The following is a 15,002-nucleotide window of genomic DNA, read 5'->3' as shown; positions in this document are numbered from 1 at the left end:
AATGCCCTGCTACAGAAGCAGGGTGGGATGCAGGGGATGGGGGGTGGGAGGGATACTGGGATCCGTGGTTGTGGGAAATTTGCACTGGTGGAGGGATGGGTATTTGATCATTGTATAATTGAAACCCAAGCACAAAAATATTTAAGTCTGAAACTGTGCCTCATGATGTCTCACTATTAAAATTTTTTTAATTAAAAAAAAAAGAACTTACTAAGAAAAGGGTAAATGTTTTCCCACCAGCACCATTCTTATCTATTTCATCAGAAATTCTGAAGATTATGGTTTTTTTTAGATACATTTAGGTTTTATTGTGATTAAATCATGTTGAAATGGTAATGAAAATAATTAGTGCCCAAGGAGAAAACTATTGGCTACATACTATCAAAAAGAAAATGACTTAAAACTGTGAACACTATGATCCTTAGTAAAATTGAAAAAAATTAAACTAATCACGGTAGTTCTTAACACCAATTTAATAATAAATATATTATTTATTATACCCCATCTGATAAAAACAATACAAAAGATTGAATCAAGTAAATATATCTGTATTAGGGACAAAGATTAATTTAAATTAATCAAAAACCCAATTACTAGCAAGTGGATCATAATAACTTGCACATAACTTATAGTAGATAAAAGAGATTTTGCTTCTTTGTTTTACTTATAGTAGATAAAATAGAATTTTCTTCTTTGTTTTGTGTTAATTTTATTACTTTTGCTGTATGCTTATAAACTTTTATTAAAATACTAAAAAATCCACAAAAAAGCCCTTTGAAAGATGTAGAGTAATTGTTTCTTTGCTCCCTGCAAGTCCTCAGTCCATTCTTTCTTTAAAGGGGGTACATACATCAAATTGCAGCCAAGTCTCACTGTTCTCAATAAAAATAGTTTAACTAGCTTATTTTTTCAAAGTGATTTTAGATAGTATGTTATTTAATTTCTGCTGTGTTTCTAACTAGATTACTAGGGGGTAGATAATTTCTCTGAAGGGACGGGAATGGGATATCACATATAAGTTTCATCAATGCCCACATACAACATTAAAATACCAGTAGCTGGGCCTAGAGAGATAGTCCAATAGGTTGAGGTGCATGTTTTGTGTCCAGGAGACCCGGGTTTGAATCCTGGTGTTCTGTGACTCCTCTGAGCTAGAAGCAGTCACAAGCCAGTTGTGTTTCCCCAAACAAAAAAACCTGAAGTCACAAAAAAATTGACCATACTTTAGGAATATAAAGAAGAAACCTCTTGAACTGGAGAGATACTATAAGGAGAAGGTGCATTTTTCTTGCATATGGATGACCCAGGTCAGATCCCTGGTACCCGATATGTTCCCATAAGCACCACCAGGAGTAATTCCTGAGTAAAAAGCCAAGTAAGCCCTGACCATCCTTGGGTGTGCCCCATACACAAGGCAAAACAAAGAAACATACCCCAAAAAGTACTAAATAATGATGATCTAATTCAGAAGGAGGAAAGAGATACTTGGAAATTAAGATGGAAAGACCAATTCCTTGCAGGTAACTGTCCTGTGACTTCATCATTCCTTTTACTTCATAAGAAGGCTAGTTTGATGTTTCTTGTACTCAAAACTTTCAGTGAAACACTGCAAGCAGATTTTAACAGGAAGTGACTCACACTTAATACACTTGATGTATGGCTTTATGAATTAGGAGAAGCTTATCAGAGAGCTCTTTGATAAAGGAGCCCATATGATCTATTTCTTAATTAAGAAAGTTGGCTTCTTTAAAAAATTATTTTCAAAGAATGTTCTCAGTAGTTGATTACATTAAACGTTTCAATACAAGTTCCACTACCACTACACCTTCCCACCACCATTATTTCAAATTTTTCCAACTAGTACCCAAGCCTGCCCCAAAGGCAGATGCTAAATAATTTATTTTGCATTGCTTGTTATGAATAATTGACTAAAACTGATCCAAAAGGTTTCTTTAGAGGACAGAGTGTAAAAGTTGTTGTATCTCATCTTGGAACCATTAAGCCTCTTTATTAGACATTATTAACATGTTGTTAGAGTTTGAATCTTATGTGCTAATATATATGTACATATATTTTTTTATCAAGATTGGTTGTCTTCTACTTTACACCTCATCAACTGTGGTGTGTTACTCTTAGGATATAAGTGACATAATCACATTAGTTGTAGCACTGCTGAAAAAGTGGCCGCATACTCATGGAATTCTAAAATTTTTCGTAGGGTACTAGAACTGAAGTTAATTTTTTTTTAACTGGATGGTGTTTTTGAAGTCCTGAGGCATCTCTGTAGCATGTTGCTCTCTTTCAAGATTCATTTGTCTGTCAGGTTGCCTGTTTTTATGATAAATACAGACGTCTCTCTAGGAGCCACCAGTATACCAAAGCTTGATGACTGCTTTGCCCTGTGCACCTTGTCTGCACTGAGCTAGAATAATCGTTTCTACCCACACCTGGATATTTTCTCCAACTTACCTCTGAGCATCTCTGATTAGAACAGTTGAAGAGAACATTAAAGGTTAAAAGAATGGACATGAAAATGCAGCTGACATTTATTTTCTGGCATTAAAAAACATTGCCAATTATACCTCAATGAAACTGAGAAAAATAAGGAAAATAGGTATCATTTATCCAGATGATGCTTTCCATATAGACATTGATGAACAAAACTAATAGAGTAAATGGGGATATAATTAGAAAAGAACTGGCCACTTGTTGGAAAACCAAGTAAAAGCAGAAACTAAAACAAAATTTAAGTTTTGGAAAAACTCCCACTTTAAAAAGAATTGAACAATTACCACAAATCAAAGTACAATAATTTCTCACCTCTAAGAAAACAATAAACCGTGTGTGTGCGCGCGTGTGCACGCAGGTGCACATGTGTGTGTGTCCTTATATACGGAGTAAGCAAGCTAGATGATTTCATCTAAGTCAAGTTTTCATTCTCCTGAATTGTAAGACTATAAATGTGTAAAATTCTTTCTCAAGCAGCTGTAAGACTATAAATGCGTTTATTTCTTCTAGATTCTCCAATTTAATGGTGTAAAAGTTTTCTTAATCTCATATGATTTTTCAGATTTCTGAGGTGACTATTGTAATTTCTCCCTTTCATTTCTGATCTGGTTTATTGGGATTTTATCCTTACAAAATTATGACTGTAGTCAGGGTTTTTCAATCTTATTTTTCTAAAGATCAGCTCTTTCACTAATCTTAATTTTTAAATTATTGTATTCATATTTTTAAATTTGTTTTATTTTTAATTCATTTTAATTTTATTAAATATTTTATTCAATATTTATATCAATAAATATTGGCATTTAGTTTTTATTCTAGTATGGTTTCTATTTCAATTATTTTTTTCAACTTATTTTAGACTTCCTTTGTTGTTCTTTTACTTGTTTCTTATGGTATAATGGTAGGTCATTAATTTGACCTCATTATAACAATAGCATCTGTATTTTACTTTAGATTTTGCTGTACGATGTATTCTCTGATTCCTCATATCTTCTCATTTGTATCTAAGAACATTTTTTCCCTTTCTTTCTTTCTTTCCTTCTTTCTTTCTTTCTTTCTTTCTTTCTTTCTTTCTTTCCTTCTTTCTCATTGACTCAATAGATATTATTGTATTTTTTAATTTATAAGTGTTTGGTTTTCTTAGTTTTCTGTTTGAGATAAATATACATAGATACTTGTGGTCTGAGAGGATACTTGATATGATTTCTCTTTTCTTTATTTTATGGAAACTTACTGATCAATTCTAGAGAAAGATCCATTAGCTCTGAAGAAAAATATGTACTCAGGTTTTTGGCAGATCAGAATCAAAAGTTTGTCTATTAAACCATTATCTTCAATTTTTCAAAAAACAGCTATTTCTTTATTGCTTTTATAATTGAATGATCTGCCCAATAGTGAACATATGATAATAAAATATTTAACTGTTGTGTTGGACTGGAGTGGTAGCCCAGTGGATAGGGTGTTTGCCTTGCATGCAGCTGACGCGAGTTCGATTCCTCCGCTGCTCTTGGAGAGCCCGGCAAGCTACAGAGAATATCTCGCCTGCACAGGCAAACCTTGGCAAGCTACCCGTGACATTTTCAATATGCCAACACAGTCACAACTAGTCTCACAATGGAGACATTACTGGGCCCGCTCAAGCAAATTGATGAATAATGGGAGGACCATGACCGTGACTGTGATAGAGTGTATAGTTTTCGTCTCGGTCTTTCACAAATTCTTTTAAATTGAAGTTTATGTTATTATGCTATATGAATATGACAGGCTCTATGATTTTAGCTGCTGTACTTCTGTAGGACATATTTCTAGACTGCTACCCTGAGTTTATCATGACTATTTCAATGAATTTCTCATCAAGCAGCAGGGTTTGGGATTCAGTTTTCCATTCCATTAAGCTTGTTTTTTTTTGCCATTTGATGAGTTCTGGTGACTGAAATTAAATAAATTTACTGAAATAGGAAACTTATTGAAATAATAAATTTAACCCATCTTTTTGTATGGGTTTTGGATGTTTCTGTTGTTGTCTTTGTTTCTTTAGAGTTTTATTTTATAAGAGACATTTAGGCATGTTAAAACATTGGTTTAGTGACCATGCACTTTAGCTCTTTGTTGGTAAAGTTTTGTGTTGCATCATCAAATTTAAATGATCGAATCAGCCAGATTACATCTACGTGTTTTTATTTGGACATGTTGGATATAGCAAAAAATTCCCTTCTAGTCTATAGATTTTTATATTTGAGTTCACTTGTGATTTATATGGTCACTCCCTATTTCCCTATTATGTGATTTTTTTTTTTGTTTTCTCTGGCTGTTCTGAGGGTAGTATTTGTCTTTATTTTTTACCATTTAAATTGAAAGGTGCCTTGGTGATTTTCTGCCTGTGTTTATTCTGTTTGAAAACCTTTAAGCTTTGAGAATCATGGTGTCTAAATCTGTCTTCAGATTGTAGATATTTGGGCTATGTTTTCTCACAAAACTTTTAATTTATTTATTTTTATTGTAGTCTTGGAAATAGGGTTAGAGTAGTATTTAAAATTCATAGAACTGATGCAAAAACTTACTAGACAGCACGTCCTCAGAGGTACCCCTGACCATCAACCTCTGTACTGTTCAATTTTTGTTCCACCTTCTTCCACTCCACCTACCCCTTCATTATTTGCAGTTTGACATCTACGGTTTTGGTACATATCTTAGTCACTTTGGCTATAAAATATGTGCCTATGTTAGTTCCAATCAACCTAATATTCCCTTCACTTCTCCCCTTACCATTACATGGCATTCTATAAAACTTCTTCATCAATCTCATTTTTCCTCTCCTGTTATTCATATATTCTTCAGATGTTCTCTATACTCACTTAATCACTTAATCACTTAAATTCCCATTAGTCGTCGATTTGCTCGAGCGGGTGCCAGTAACGTCTCCATTTGTCCCTGTTGCGTGCTAGTGTAGCCCAGTGGCATCTGTTCGCTCTGGGAACATGAAGGGCCTCAAACCGATCTTTCATGATCTTGACGAAGAAGTCTGACCATCTGGTAGGTGGGTGGCCATGCGGTTTTTTGACATCCCGTGGGATCCAGTCAGTAACAGCTCTAGTCCAGCGGTCGTCTTTAAATCTCATTACGTGACCAGTCCATCTGATTTTTGACACCTTGGCAAACGAGACAGCGTCACTTATTCTCGATCGTCCACGGCTGTCGGATCTCCGGATTCTTTCTCTCATTTGAGTGAAACGTGATATTCCAAGCATAGTTCTTTCAATTCCTCTTTGGGAGACCCGAATAGCATTTTCATCCTGTTTACGTAGCGCCCAGGTCTCTGAGACATATGTTAATACAGGAAGAACAGTGGAATCAAAGAGATGTGCTCAGAGCCGGGGGTTCTTCATCCTCTTAGCTATTTCTTCAACGTTCTTGAAGGCATTCCAAGCCGCTCGCTTCCTCCTGCACAGCTCGGGTGCCAGGTCATTTGTCATGTTGACTTCTCGACCTAGGTATACATAGCTGTTGCAAACGGAGATGGTCCTTCCATTGAGAGGAAATGGGGCATCAGGAACGAGGCTGTTTCTCATAAACATTGTCTTCGTAAGATTCAGCTGTAGTCCTACCTTTCCACACTCACGGTCAAAGTCGACCAGCATTTGTGCCACTTGGCTGATGTTTGGTGTTATTAAAACAATGTCATCAGCAAAGCGGAGGTGGTGCAGTTGCCGACCATCTATCTTCACTCCCATTCCTTCCCATTCCAGTTGTCACATGATGTTCTCGAGGGTGGCACTGAAGAGTTTCAGTGAAATGGTATCACCATGCCGAACTTCTCTCTTGACATCAATGATTACTTCTTTGTAGAATGGTGAGATCCTGGTAGTGAATTCGCAATACAGCTCACAGAGGATCTTGATGTATTGAGTTTGAATGCCCTGATTGGCTAGGGCTTCAATGACCGCTTCCGTGTCAACAGAATCAAAGGCCTTTAAATCAATGAACGTTAAACAGAGCGGCATCTTGAACTCCTGAGAAACCTCAATGAGATTGGTTATCGTGTGGATATGGTCCTTGATGCTGAATCCTTTGCGGAACCCGGCTTGCTCGCATGGTTGTCCTTCATCTAGTGTTCTGCCAATCCTATTTAAGATGACTCCAGTGAACAACTTGTAGATGACAGACAATTGGCAGATCAGGCGATAGTTGCCAATGTCATGGATGTCTCCCTTCTTTAACAGTAGTACGTTCTTGCTGGTTTTCCATTGGGACAGAACCTTGTATTCAGACAGGTAGCGAGTGAAGAGCCGAGCCAGTGTATTGATGAGTACTGACGGCAGGTTCTTCAGGTCTCACCTTGTCTGGGCCGGTTGCTGTTCGTTTCTTTACTGACGAAATGGCGTGTCGGATTTCGGAAGGGAGAACGTTGGGACCGACATATCCATCCTGTGGAATTTGGTATGTCGGCAAGTGGACATGGCTATCGAAGAGATTTGAGTAGAAGTCATGCGTAATCTTCTCCATTGCCATTCTGGAGGATGTGATGGATCCATCAGGATGTCGGAGGGCAGTCATCTTGGTCTTGTAGTTGGCGAAGCGTTACAAATACTTTTCCCTTCTTCTGCCACATCTACCAGCACTTCTGCATTTCTCTCTTTGAGGTCTTCCTTGATCGCATCTCTGCACTGCTTTGTGAGCTCGGACGTTAGCTTGCGGTTGCCTGAGGCATGCGCCAAACCACGTTGGCGAATAAGCTCAAGAGTTTTCGAAGACAGGCACTTATTTGTGGCTATCTCTCTCTTGGCGTTCCTCGCACAATCATGGAGGTGCTGAACCAGTCGATCGTATTCCTCGTCAATGTTGTCAACAATGCCATCTTCCCATGTTGCCGCAATAGTGCCAAAGAGCTCCCAGTTGGTGGTCGTTCTGGGAGTTCTCTTTTTAAACTTTGTAGCCTTTTCTCCCCGCTCTGTGAAGTAGAATTTTGCACGAAGGAGACGGTGGTCCGATCCTGTTCTGAATTTTGGGACAACAGCGATATCGGTCAGGCAAAACCGTCGATTGAATATGATGTGGTCTATTTCGTTGTGGAAAACGTCCACTGGGAGACTCCCATGTCCAAAATTTAGAACTCACATAACTTTTTCTTTATACTGTTTATCTTCTTTATAGAATAGTTATGTGCCTATCTTTTTTTCATGCTTATTTGTCTGCTTTTATCATCCTGCTGCTCAATTTCTCTATTTTTCACTACTACTTTGTTCTTCAGATGCATGATTTCAGATAGAGACTTTCTCATGCTTTCTCTTTCCTTTTTTTGCAATATCCTTTTTTTTCAACTTGGTGAACAGCTTATTAATATCCCCCCTGAAGTTTTCTTCCAAGAGACTAGAGATATCTTATGTACTGGATATCCTTCTAAATTCTTGTCATTGACCCAGGTGAATTTCTCTGCTTCTTCATTCATCCCTGCACCATGAGGATGCCGGCATACTGGTTACTCTCAATCGCTTCTAAATTGGATCAACTAACTCCCTTTTGAGGTCAGGGAAGGGTAGAGGTTCTCATGGGTATGTCTAATTTAGGGGTGTTGAGAGTGTTGTCACTATTAATCTATATTAACTGAATTGAAAATATGATTTTCCATTGATCAAATGACTTGTTCTGAGTGTAAAGCAAGGAGAATTGTATCATGATGCATGTTGGGGATCTATGGTGATATTTCTGTGGAGATACAGATCAACTGCCTATGGCCTTAATCAGCATGGACAGCTGGCCAAGACACTGGAGCCAGATTTTGGAATTACTTCTGATTTTTACAGGAACTGAATTTACCATCATAGCTATTACTTATGCTTAATTGAGATAACAGGGTAAAAGAAATACTGTCACTTGCAGAGGGCAGGTAATACCGTAGAACCACTGTAAGCGAAGCTCTGAATATCCTTGAACAGAGAAAGCAAAAAATAGGACAGATTGTTAGTGTCATGGCATAGGAAAATTATACCATTAGGAGCTTTGAATTGGATTATAAAGCAAAGAAGAGTGATATTGAAAAATTGGTCTAGCTGTGAGGAAGGATTGTTTGTGCCATTACTTTAGAGAAATTAAACTAGCATGAGTGTTTTCAAATTGGATTAGAAAGGAAGGTAGAATAAGATAAAAAAAAAATTAGTCTCTATTCATCTGATGAAAGCAACTGAACAAGCTGGAAACTTCTAGTGTAGATGGTTCCAGTATCCTGCTGCCAGGTTTGCAGAGAGCTTGTCATTACACTAACCTTTGGTTTCCATTGTCTGCTGTCAACTCTCCCAGATGTCATTCCAAATTTTAGCATTGATCTCTCTCATGTTGCTTCTCAGTCCAAGCCAAGACACTGAATGGTGTGTAAATTTCCAGCCTCAGGACACTGACCAGAAAACCAGCAACTGGTAACTTACAGAAGCTTGACCAGACAAGAAGAATCAAAGCAAAAGTTCTAAGTAACTGAACTCCACTGTACTGCACAGTCCTCCTGTTGTTCATTGGTTTGCTTGAACAGGCCCAGTAACGTTTCCATTGTGAGAGTTGTTGTCAATGTGTTTGGCATATCAAATACGTCACAGTAGCTTTCCAGGCTTTTCCATGCAGGAGAGGTACTCTCGATAGCTTGCTGAGCTCTTTGAGCGGGATGGAGGAATTGAACCCAGGTCGGCCAGGTCAGTGGCATGCAAGACAACTGCCCTGTCTGCTGTGCTATTGCTCCAGTGGTATTTATTTTAAGACTGACAAATGAGAATAGATTCAGCTGCCACAGGAATAGAATTTCACCATAATTTTAACAGGAGATGTATCTAGGGCTATAGAAATAGTACAGTGGGCAGGGTGCTTGCCTTGCACATAGCTGTAAAGAATTCCATTCCAGGCACAAAATACTGTTGTCTGAGCACCACCGGGGGTGACTATTGGGTGCAAAACCAGGAATAAACCCTGAGCACCACTGGGTATTTTTTCCCTAAATAAACATAAATTCAACTAATAGTTTTTAGTTTAGAGATAATTTCCACCTATATTACACCATCTTTATAATCATAAAATGTATGCACTGTGAAAAACATATATATATATAATACGATAGCTTTTTAAAATGTTACTACACTTTGCACTTCACATTTCATTGCAATGATAGTGTTAGGGAAGAGATTCCAACTCTGATTTCAGTTCCATCTTGCAATCGCTTTTACATCAATGTTGTTATTTGACTAAAAAGTCTGAAAAAATGCCAAGTGAGAAAAATACCAAGACTTAAAATTATTCTGGTAGCAAAATAGATGAAACATTTTATAACATCAAAACAATCCTTATAACGTATATTTAAAATATCTTATATGTTCCTAATATTTTATATAAGATTTTACATGAATTTTACATAATATTCACAGTTTTTTATTCTGAATCCAATAACTTCCACATATGCAACTATTGCCTTGGGTTTTCACTTAAAGTTACTTTCCCTGAGTCTTATACCAATGGATCTCAAATAACCTTTATCTATCTTATTAGTTTTATAATGTAACATATCTTCTTTAATCTTTCTATATGATCTGTATCCTTAAATTGGTCTATATCTATAACTTTGTGCATGATATAACACAGGAATTCTCTCTTTAATGTTTTGGGATAGGTTGTAATCAGTTTATCGTCCTGTCTCTGGAATTTCAGCATTATGTAGCCAATCACAGAAGGCTGCCAACATAGTCTTTTTCCTACCTATTAGAGTATTAGAATTCATTCACATCCCATCTTATTCTTTTGAAGAGCATGAATAAGGTGGAAAATTCATTTTTTGAAATATCTGGGCCATTTTCTAGTTCCACTCTCACTATTCATACTTTTTCAAAAAGACATGTTCCAAGAAAATGATTATAGAGCCAAGTTCTTCCCTTCCTCGCAGACACTGCTGCCGCAAAGCATGGTGAACGTACCAAAAACCCGCTGGACTTTTTGTAAGAAATGTGGCAAATTTCAGCCCCACAAAATAACATAGTACAAGAAGGGCAAGGATTCTCTGTATGCCCAGGGAAACCGCCATTTTGACAGGAAGCAAAGAGGTAACGGAGGTCAGACTAAGCCTATTTTCAGGAAAGAGGCTAAAACTACGAAGAATACTGTGTTGAGACTTGAATGTGTTGAGCCCAACAGAAGATCTAAGAGAGTTCTGGTAATTAAGAGATGCAAGCATTTTGAACTGGGAGGCAATTAGAAGAGAAAGGGACAAGTGATCCAGTTCTAAGCTTCATCTTTTATTATGAAGACATAAATCCTGGGCTGTGTTAGACTGATGGAACAATCTGTGTTTTAAGAGGAAAACTAAGTAGTGTCATGAATAAACTCCCTGAGAGGAAATTTGCTTGATAAGAAAAATGGTTATAACATTTTTATTCTCAAATTTTCAGGTGTTATTGAAAATAAATGGAGACTATTTGGTAATATGTGTATTGAAAAGTAACATATATAGAGAGATTAATTTTTAAATATATTTAAAATGTTTGTTTTTATATCGATGGATATTTTCTCAACTACCGTGAATGACTTTTCTTATATACCATGATCACTTCAAAAGTCTACAAAATGAAGGTAACATGTAGGCTGAATCTTTAAAAAGAGTGCTTGTCCTTCTGCACCTCAAAAGAAACAATGATAAAAATACAAAGACAGTCTACAGAATGGGAAAGGACACAAGACGAAAACATCCAACGCCATAAAAAATGGGGCAACTAAATGAACAGAAACTTTCTCAAAGAAAAAAATCCGAATGACAAAAAGGCACCTGAGAAAATGCTCTACATCATTAATCATCAGGGAGATGCAGATCAAAACCACAATGAGATACCATCTCACACCTCAGATACTGGCCCACATCCAGAAGAACAAAAGCAACTGGTGCTGGTGTGGATGTGGCGAGAAAGGAACCCTTCTTCACTGCTGGTGGGAATGCCAACTGGTTCAACCCTTCTGGAAAACAGTATGGACCATTCTCAAAAAATTAGAAATTGAGCTCCCATTTGACCCAGGAATACAACTCCTGGGAATATATCCCAGTGACGCAAAAAAGTATAGTCGAAGTGACGTCTGCTCTTGTTTGTTCATTGCAGCACTGTTTACAATAGCCAGAATCTGGGAAAAACCTGAGTGCCCGAGAACAGATGACTGGTTAAAGAAACTTTGGTACATCTACACAATGGAGTACTATGCAGCTGTTAGAAAAGATGAAATCATGAAATTTACATACAAGTGGTACTACATGGAAAGTATCATGCTAAGTGAAATGAGTCAGAAAGAGAGGGACAGACATAGAAAGATTGCATTCATCTGGGGAGCATAAAGTACCAAAATCGGAGACTAACACCCAAGAATAGCCAAGATAAGTACCAGGAGGTTTATTCCATGGCCTGGAGGCCAGCCGCACAATCTAGGGGTAAAGGCAGCTCAGATAGGGAAGGAAAAACCAAATAAAGGGTGTTGGGAAGATCTGCCCAGGATGGGAGACACATACTGAAAGTAGACAATAGACCATTTTTTTCTGTCACCTTCTTAAAAGAGATTCAGAGTTAGATATTACAGTGGGCAGGATGCTTACTTTGCATGCACTTGACCAGAGTTCAATCCCTGGCATCTCATATGGAGTACCACCAAGAGTAACTGCAGAGTGCAGAGCCAGGAGTAACCTGTGAGCATCATCAGGAATGCTCCATTCCCACAAAATGAAAAAAGAGATTCTGCCTTTGAAGTGCCCTCTGCCAAAGAGAAATATAAGTCCTATTTGTTATATTGAAATTTAATTTGTGAATGCACCATTCTGCATCACTTGCTGGATCATAGCACTGTAGCACTATAGCACTGTCCTGTCGTTGATTGATTTGCTTGAGTGGGCACCAGTAATGGACTCCATTGTGAGACTTGTTGTTACTGTTTTTGGTGTATAGAATACGCCACAGGAAGCTTGCCATGCTCTTTCATGTGGGCAAGATATTCTCAGTAGCTTGCTGGGCTCTCCAAAATTGGTGGAGTAATTGAATCTGGGTCGGCCACGTATAAGCCAAATGCCCTACTCGCTGTGGTATTGCTCCAACCTGCTGAATTATATAAGCAATAAAATTATTTTCGAGATACCGTGTGTATGATTATAGAGCCATATCACCTTTAGAAGGGTTTTAGACATTGCACTACTGAAAAAGGTTGTTGTTGTTTTTAGGCAGGGGCAGACGTGGCAGTGCTTAGGTATCACTACTAGAAGAACTCAGGGAATCTATGCGGTCCTTGGCTTGGATCCTGAGTCAGCCGTGTGCAAGGCAAGTGCCTCACCATAGTAATATTTTTCTGGCCCCTGAGAAGAAACTTTGTATTATAAATGCATGGCATACTCCTATGTCTTCAAAATATTTTGTATTTCATGAATAAAAAGAGGTAGGGAGTGTAGCACTTATGAATTCATGACAGCACTGAGAAGATGCTATCTCATACTTCGAAGCGACTCCATTTTGCATGTCTATTTCAAAATACATTGGACGAGTTACAAAGATAAGTGAAGTTCTAGAATACTTAAGTAAAGTGAGCGTATTAACTAGTTTCATTTTAGTAAAAGGTAAAACTTATTTTTTAATAATGGGTAACTATAGAGAAGAAATTAGATAATATTTTCACCTAATGTGGGCATATTAGAGAAAATATATCTGCTACAAAAATATAGATATAGTAGATATTATATGTAAGCATATGTCTTCCTGTTTCTTATGAACAATAATCTTAATTTCAGTTTTGAAACTTCAATAGTAAGTCGGCAATTTGTAAGGATTTTAAGTCCCATGACTTCCCCAACGTTAACAATTTTCAAAATATTTGCCCCCAAAAATAATTTCTTGCCAAAATCTATACTTTACTCATCTTTATGGAACTCAACACATCATGTAAAATGATTATGGAGAGATTTAATGAAATTAGTTGAATTTTCATGATTTGTTGTGGTAAAAATTTAGAACAGTGTTTCTTATAGATGACTTAACTGAGATTTTTAAAAATTATTATTATTATTTTGTCACGCCTGGCTTACTACAGTTCCTGTGCTCAGAGGTCATTAATAGAGAGACTCAGGGGAACAAGTACATGCAACTTTGGGGATTGAACAGGGCTTAGCAATTTAGAGATCTTTTAAAGAAAAAAATATAATGCCAATTTACAAATTAAATGCTTTAAAATGAATTAAAGTCAAACTAAAATCTTCAAAATTATGTAAATTCTTCTATTTTGCTACTGTTTATTAATCTCTTAAGTTTGTCTACAGGTAAAGCTGTTTTGTTTGGTATAGTTCTACTACTACTTAAAGATAACATTGTTGAAACTTATAGGTCATTTTGTTCTATGTTATTTTTCATTTGCAGAATTCTTCGTTTTCATCTCAATCCTATGAAGACACATATTTTAGGCTCTATCCCCCTGAAAAAACTTAAAAAGCAAGAAACGTTAATTTAATTCTCAAGTGTATATAATAAGTGATGGAGATAATTTAAAAGTTGGAATTCTGACAGAAGTGATTTCTTAAGTGCTACATAATGCTGCCAAATAATATATAATCATATTATTTCAATCAGTGAGTACAATGAAAGTAGATTAATATATATTGAGGATATATAAGGAAGAAAAAGCTTTTCATCTGCAATTCCATATTATTGGATCTCTGAATTAAATTGGCAAAAGACATAGTAACAGGAGGAAGGGAATATAGATTTTACTCAATACAAATATTTTTATTTTTATGTACAAAAGTACCTTCATAGAAAAAAATGTAACCAAATAATCAGAACTAAATGCAAATTTGTGCCCTATTTTTTCCCTAAATGTAAAGAACCTCTTTGGAGCTGAGAAAGTTAAGACACATTAGCCTGAGGTTTGTATTTTTGAAGCTACAAATAAGCTTTCTCTAGTGGAACCCATCTTACTACATTAGTTTTTGTACGGTTAGGCCAAAAAAGAGACTATGAGTGCCTTTGGGCTGACAGTTACCAGAAATTCTCTGCTGAACAATTGTGCTTGGTGGAGACTGTGTCTTCCTCAACCTATAGCCATTATTACTATCTTTATTACTATACCAAGAACACATACTTGATGATACTTCACCACCATTGTCTGTATTGCGATGTGCATCCATTGCATGTTCCTCAGCTGCACCAGTCCATTGCTCCCCCTCGTAATATGCAGGAGTTTCTTGGAAAACTATTGAGAGTATAAATACCATCATATGACTCTTTTTTACCAGGTGTAAAGGCAGGTCCAAGCTTCTCTTTTTGAAGCTTACCAACCTGTGCTGTTAGATACTTCTCAACTTAGGTTGTTTTTCATGCCAACTAAGTCTTTTATTTTGATTCAGTTATTCTTACCCTCTTTGGGTGCTTGAACTTAAAATCCCCAAATCAGTTAAATTCAGGATGTCTCATATGCATTTTAACAGAGGCTGAAATTGGGGAGATGTAATAAGACAA

Source organism: Sorex fumeus, unplaced genomic scaffold (assembly GCF_029834395.1).
Source record: "Sorex fumeus unplaced genomic scaffold, SorFum_2.1 ptg000018l, whole genome shotgun sequence".
NCBI classification, from domain to species: Eukaryota; Metazoa; Chordata; class Mammalia; order Eulipotyphla; family Soricidae; genus Sorex; species Sorex fumeus.
Note: the sequence above shows the minus strand (reverse complement) of the source record.